This window comes from Gallus gallus, chromosome 5, assembly GCF_016699485.2.
Source record: "Gallus gallus isolate bGalGal1 chromosome 5, bGalGal1.mat.broiler.GRCg7b, whole genome shotgun sequence".
NCBI classification, from domain to species: Eukaryota; Metazoa; Chordata; class Aves; order Galliformes; family Phasianidae; genus Gallus; species Gallus gallus.
In genome coordinates this window covers 37,506,349-37,513,940 of record NC_052536.1, presented here as the reverse complement: position 1 = coordinate 37,513,940, position 7,592 = coordinate 37,506,349, and positions in this window count along the sequence as shown.

Below are 7,592 nucleotides of genomic sequence, written 5' to 3'. Positions count from 1 at the left end.
CTCACTGAGGCCTACTGTGGGGGGGAAAGGGCAATCTCTACCTGTGGCTTGCAGGTGCCTGACTGAACCCAGGAGCTGTGAGATCCTGGGGGAAGACAGTGTTCTGCTTCAGGGCTTGCAGCCTGCTGTGAGACTACCAGAAAATGGACAGAAGTAGCTGGTAAACCCAGAAGGTATTGTCAGGAATCTGTTATGTGAGTTAAGAATGCAGTTGGTTAACTCACTGTGTGGTACCTGACTTCCCCTGAGCTACACGTCTTGGCACTGCTCGTGCCTCATTGTATTGTCCAGGAGGGCCTGCTGAAGTCAGGGAAAGAGAGGCTCTTTGAGACTTGTGTGTGTTTGTATGTTGTACGGTATGTTTCTATCCTGCAAACATCCTGCTGGATGACTTCAGTGTGAAGTAGATCCTAAAGTTTCTGCCCCTTACCTCAGGATGTGTACTCTCCTGGCCACCAGTTTGCCTTGATGGCGTCTTGGAGAGGGAGCAGTGACAATGAGCTGCTGCTGGATCTACGGCCATTTGGTTTGGCATGTACCTGGGCCTGTGCCCTTCGTGCTAGCATCTGCATGCCCCAGCATGTGTCTTCAGTAACAGCAACTGTCTGTCTGGTGGCTTGGAGTCCTTGGTTCCACATGTAGCCGTTTGACCTGAGATGTATCCGGGTAGCTGTGCCGTTGTCAATGGCTTTTGTGCACTCAGTTCCACTGCTAAGCTTTTCTTGGCTCAGTTGTTGAACAGCTGATAAGGATTTTCTTCAGATACCTGAACGAGTGCAGCATCTGGGGAAACGACGCTTTATTTGGATATATTTTTTTCTGTCTTTCATAATGTTATGGCTGAATCTGTTGGTTGAACCAAGCAGTAACTCCTTGTTCCCAAAATGAATGTGTATGTTTTTGGCTATCCTGTGTCTGGCTTGCCTCGCACGTGAGAGCAGGAAAAGGCTGAGTATGCGATTATGGGAACTGTAAGAGAAATAAACTTATGGGAGACCCTCAAGTCCACAAGAACCTCAGCCTGTCTTGGCATGAGCCTTCTGGTGCCAAATCTGCGATGGTAGGATTTTCTTTTAAAGCTTTCTCCTTGTTTGTGCTGCTTTTTTTCACTGAATGCGTGAGAAACACTAATCCCTGCTCTCAAGAGCATGGAATTTGATGGTAGGAGGGAGGTGTTGCTGCATGAATGTGTTCATTTTTAGACATAATTTGCTATAACTTTTTTTTTTTCTTCTTCTTCTGCAGTAAAACAAAACAGCTGTAGCTGAAGTTCACCCAAAATTCCCAACCAGCCTTTCCCCGCTACCCTTCAGCAGGGATGGCGTGCTACAGCATACGCTGGGCTGGAAATGGGGAGTGAGGCTGAGAGCCAAGCTGCTCTCAGGGTAAAGCTGCAGCGAATGCAGGCAGAGGCAGCAGAGCTCTCGCACCAGATGAGGGATGGAGAAACGAGAATTGGCCTAAGGCTGCTCCAGGCCTTTCCACAAGGCACGTGAAGGCCAGAGTAAATTTGGGTAGTTTTTTGGGGAGTGACTCTACGGTGGCCAAAACCGCATTCTTCCCTCCCTCTTGAGACAGCCCTCTGATAAGCTGTGAGAAGCGTGCTGGCCCATACCCATCCCTTAATTTAGAGATTTATGCTAGCATAATGCTGAAGCCCTGTAAACTGATGCAATTTTCCAAATAATGTTAGAAATCTCATCTCTTAGCAGAACGAGCAGCTGCTCGGGGCTCTCGTGCTGCAGTAGCTGAAGCGTGGCGTCGTCTTGAGTTTCAGCACAGCCACTTACTGCAGCAGATGAAGAAACACGGGGAAATGCAGCTCTCTCCGGTTCTCTCGGAGGACGAAAGCAGCTCCGAGAGGTTCGGCTGTGTCTGGAGAGGCCCCGTGCTGGTTAAGGGGATCGCTCAGGTTTGTGGAAGCCCTCACTGCTGGTGTGGAGCAGCTGCAGATCCCTGCTTAGGAAGAACCGGCAGCCTCCTTCCCTTCTACCTGTACTTAGAGCAGTGATATGCAATCTTCCCGCTCCTGGGCCTTGGGGATAACGTGCCCTGTGCTATTACCAATTGTCGAAACTGAAAATCGCAGTACAGAAATGTCACCTTTGTGTCTATCCAGCAGGAGGAAGGTGCAGCTGCGTGGCCACCAGGGGGGGGCCGACAGCCAGCTGGAGCCTGGAGGGACCACGGGTTGGGGCCGGCTTCGGGTCTCCAGAAACCCTGCATGGTGGGGTGCTCTTTCCTTTCTCTGTCTTCTTTCTTTTTTCCTTTTTCCTCTCACCTTTTTCATTTTTTGTGTGTGTGTGTTTTCTTTATAGTTTTCTTTCTGTGCTTCTAACCCTCACTCAAATAGGAGCGTGTGAGAAGTTAGCATCCAGGAAGCATCCCGTTGCTCAGCGCAGGTCCCTGCTGCACTCCTCCCCCTTGCCCTGTTGTTTTCCAGCAGGCAATGCATTAAAAATGCATGAGAGGAAGTTGGATTTACATGTGTACATTAACCTGCAGCGCTCTCAGGAGGCTCAGGACAAATAGCTCAGTAAGAGTAATGTACTCGATAGGAACAAATAACAGCAGTAATGCTAACCAGATCAGATGCGTTCCCTTGGGATGTGAGATGCAGATTAGTCATCACTTGGAGAGTGGATAGGGAGTTTTAACGTGTGGACCAGTAAAGTGCAGCTGAGCTTATACACAGGGAGCTGATGTTCTCTTTTTAGGGCCTGCTATAATTAAATGGGCTTTTCTATCAACTGCGGGCATCGTCAGCTTCTCTAGAGAGTCAGTCTGCATTTCTCAGCTGCATGCTCATCTCTGCCCTTCAGGCGCTGTGTTCAGCACTGGGGGCTTGGGAGTGTGTGAGGGATTGGAGAGAAGTCTGCGTTCTGCTACAGACTGAGGTGTTGAAGGAGAAGTTTGTAAAAGAGGAGAGGTGTGGAAGAAACGTGCAGCTCCACCGGGCCCCTTGTCAAACAGGGGCAAAGTGGAAGCCAGCAGGGACTGCAAAGCAACAAGCGCATGGGCAAGCAGAGCTGCCTGCTCCGTGGATGGACCGAGGAAAGGGAAAATGTTTCTCCTTGTCCCTCCTAGGGGAGGATTAGAGCGTAACAGGGATATGGGTAACGAAACCAGCCATGGCTAAATGAGATTTAGAGCAAACATGCCTGTTACAGACCAGGCTCTGCCTCTGATGGACAGGGGTTAAAGCAGCTTTCTCCCTGTTTCCTCTCACCTTCCTCACAGCCTGGTGCAGGATGCGAACCTGGAGGAGTGTTTGGCAGCTGGTGGCTCTAGGCAGGAAGAGGAAGGCAGAATCCGCTTTAACCCTGTCATAGTTCTCAAGCTAATTAGGACTGAGCTAATTTAATACTTGAATAGGGAACAAATAGGCAGCTTCTTCACAGAACTGGGTGTTAGCAGCTTTCCAGAACCCCGCTCCCCCTGGGGAAAGGCCACCTGCAACATCCTCCTCACCTCTATCTCTCTCCCTGCATCTCATCCCCTGTCCTGTTGCTTCATCTGTCACTTCTTAACACTGTGTGTTGGTGTGGCCCTGGGAAAGACCACGTGCACCAATCCTGTCTAGCTTGGCTGTCTCCCTTCTCCAGCCACTTGCACTGGGAGGGTTCCCTCCCCAGCTTTTCTGGCTGTCTTTTGCCTTTCCCATCAGTCATGGTCACTTGCCCTGGCAATGTTTGGCAGGGGCTGTACCCTGGCATAGCGAGCAACCAGGGTCAGCTGTCAGCCTCTGAGCCACAAGCCTAATGCAATGGAACAGATGGAGGTATTTTTTTCCAAGTTTTCCCTGGGCAGCAGGATTAAAGTCTCTGTTCTCAGCTGGGGTTCCCAGCACAGTCACTTCCCCCTGTGTTATACAACACCCTATTAAGGCAAACAGCACAAACATGTTCTTTGGGATCCCTTCCCCCTACCCTAGAAGGCCAAAGAACAAGGGTGAGGGAGGTTTCTGAAGGCTGAGGAGCTGCCTCTGGTTCAGGACCCCTGAGGTAATCCTGCCCAGAAATCCCCTGTGGAAGTGCCCTGCCTCCCTCTGTGCAGCCCCATCCCTGTGGTGCCAGGGCTGAGGGGGAAAATGGTGGGTAATGGAGCAGTGGGACGGTTGATCCATCAGGCTGTGCATAGACTTGAGTGGACAGAAGGGGAGAGGATTTTGTGTGGCAGCATCACACCAGCCTTAGTGCCCCTGCCTGTGGGTGCGTGCATGCACGTAGCCTGTTTGGAGATGGCTTCAGGCAGCCTTGGTGAGGGAAAATCCTCCTAGCAGGATGAGGGCACATATATGGAATGAGGAGCTGCTGCCTCTATGCACCAATTACTTGCTTTATTGACAGGAGACCGTAAATGAACAAGGGAATTAATTAGGCCTGCAGCAGGCCAGGCTGGATGCCTGCAGTGCTGAGAAGGCTGGAGCTGGTTCAAAGGCACAGGGGAGCCGACAGCCCGGAGCTCTGTGTAGCAAACAAAGGTGCTGCTGGTTCTGCTCCTGAGGAGCGCCGTGAAAAGTGCCCCTGACCAGAAGGACAGTCTGCAGGAGGGAGAGGAGGGAGAGGGATCGCTTCCTGGCATCATCTGTTTGTTCAAGACTCTGCTGAAGGACATGAGCAGCTTGTTAATTCACTCCGTGTCCAGCTGCAGGCTCAGACCCTGCAGGAGAGCCTCAGAGCAGTGTGTGCGGCTGTGAGCCAGATCCCACAGCCTGGGTACTTCTCATGTGCTGGGCTGGGGCTGGGGCACACTGCAGCTGTCTGGCCCGGCTCTAGGAAAGTGCTCGCAGCAGGGCCTTTCCATCTGCCTTGGCCTAAGGGTGACCCTCGTAAACCTCCTCTCCCCGTGGTCGCCTCAGCAGATGGTGGGAAAACAGAGGAAAGGAGGAGCAGTAGAAGCTGCAGTGGTAGGAGGGCCTGGCCCAGTGGTACCTCTTGCCCTGACACCCACGTGTTTTTGTTTTCAACCGCCCAATTTCATCTACCCCTGAGCTATGGCCTCCGTGTTCCCCCTCCCGCCCCTCTGAGCACCTCATGCTCCAGCCTCTGGATCCCTGCGAAGGCTGTGGAGGTGTCCAGCTAGAACCCAGCTCCACAGGCAGAGCAGGATGGGGAGCTCAGCCCGGCAAGAGCTGAGGAATGCTAACACTCTAGATGACGTATTGGTGCAGTCTTGGAGCCTGTGAGTTTGCTTTGGGCAGCTGATCGCTTGATTCTCCCCTGTGAAAGAGTCTGCTTTGGGAGGAAAGCAGGGAGTCACTGCCTCACCTATAACTGCAGGAGCTCAGGGAGGTGGAGTAAGGCACTCGGTCTACTGTGGGGGAGACTTCAGTTCAGCAAGGGTGTTCAGGACAGCTGAGTTGCGTATCACCCACAAGGCTGCACCAGCTGCTCTGCAGTCAGAACTCAAACCAGCACCAGACTTGGTCCTGGTTCCAGACTTTTCCTTCACCTCATTTGTTAGTGGCTTCAAATGCAAATCCTGTGGCCAATACACAAAGGCCTAGCTAGCATGCGGGGCGCCTGTCCAGCTGCCCTCCTCCTCCCAGCAGGCCTGGCTGGATGTGAGCGCTGCAGAGGGCTAGGAGGGAATTTAAGGAGTATCCAGGTCACAGCCCTTAGTGCTGTCGTGCTGTCTCTCCAAGTGGCAGCGGTTGCTGACTTGGACAGAGAACAGTCCTTCCTAAAACGCTACTCAGACAGATGTGTCCCAGCACAACACAGAGGTGTAAGGTTTGCTTTGCAGAGACGGCTCACCCTCCTTGTGTTACGTGCAATGCTGACTGCTCGTGAGAGGTGACCTTGCCTCCTGCAAAACAGCTTGTCAGGACAAGGAGCAAGAAACAGCCCAAAAAAGAATAGCAGGATGGTGGAGAGAAACTTGGACAGGTCGTCAGGCCCTCGCAAATGCAAAGATGTCTGGGGGCCACGAAGAGGGGCTCTGCTGTAATGTTTGGTACCGTGCCCAGCCTGAACCTCTCGCACCATTTTGCAGGCTGGACAAGAGTTGGACTCCGGCTTGTTTGGCTGGATGGAAGTACTTGTGGTCGTGTCCTGAGTACTGTATTGTGCCACTCTTTAATACCTCCAACAAGGTGTTGCAAGTAGATATGCATGTCTTGTAACTACACTTTGGATTTGGATCCTCCTCTGGGGACAGGCGGTGATAAGTGTTAAGAGCTGTTTAGATCCCTAACTGTTGTTTCTGAACTGGTTTCCAACGAGAGCAGAAGATGGGAGTGTGGGGAAGCAGCTGCTTCCCCTGCTGGAAGCATCCTGAGGGGTCTGGGAGGAGCTCCAAGCTCACCGTGCCCTCTCAGCAGCTGGGTTAATGGCCAGGCTGAGTCTGCTGGTAGCATTTTCTGACAGCAGTTAACTGGGTTTGCCCTTGTTCAGTGCCTGCTCCCAGGATTTTGCTTGTCAGCTGCAGGGGCAGGTTTGGGTCTGTCCAGGCAGTTTCCCCGCGGAAAGAGGCTGCTGTGATTAATGATCAGTGATGAATGAGGGGGAAAGGGGTAGGAGGAGAGACCTGCCAAAGCTTTGACTTCACTGAGGGCAAAGGTTCAGTCTGCTTTGGATCTGCCGATGGGAGGGAAAGGCACGTCCAGGTCCTCAGCCAGCCAGGGTGTTAACAAGCGAGAGGTGAGCCTGGGTGATTAGGATGTCCACGGCTGCGATGCATAAATCAGGCTCTGAGTGCCAGAAAAAGTCTCCAAGGAAAAGAAATGTCTAAGTGTCATCAGCTCTGCAGAGAGATAATTAGAACCAGAAAAGCACCAGGAGTTAAAATGGTATAGATCAGTGAAAACAGGCTTGTGGGATTGGGGTCCTCGTGGATTCGCACTGTCTGTAGGCTGAGTGGAAGGGAGGAAGGGATGGCTGTGGGAGAGTCAGGGTGTTTATGGAGGAGTCATAGAGGTTAGTGCTCCTCAATCTTGGAGGCAATCAGCTCTGATAGAGAAAAGTTTTCCTGCTAAATGAGATCCCCTGCTCATTCAGATACCTTCAACAGAAAGCAGGAAACAGAGCAAAATGGTATGGGCCAGATTTACTATTACTCTGTTTGCTCGGTCAGTGGAAGGAGGAGGACCCCATCCTTTCACTCTGGGCCTCTGTGAACTGATGAACCACAGCCGTGTAACTTGGGGGTCAGCATCTTCCTGGTGCAGCCCTGGTGGGATTGGAGCCAGGAGCTGTGTGGGCCTTCAGGTTGAATAGAGTCATGGTGCAGGTACAGCGTCACCAGAAGAGGTACCAGTATCTCCTCCAGCTGTGACCAAACCCACTGCGGCCAGAAAGCCAACAACCTCCTGGCCTAGAGGTTAGATGAGTGCGAACCATGCAGCAGAAGGTTGCCCCATCTATGGAGGTGTTCAAAAAATCAACCAGAGACAGCCCTGAGCACCCTGCTCTGGCTGACCCCTCTCTGAGGACAGTTGTGACTGGATCATCTTCTGAGATCCTGTCCCACCTCCAGCCAATCTGTGACTGTGGGAGAGAGCACCGGGCTGTGCACAGCCATGGCTGAGGCTGGCTAAGGCAGCAGGAGCACTCTCAGACATGTCGTGGTGCAGACAGGCTCAGAGCTGA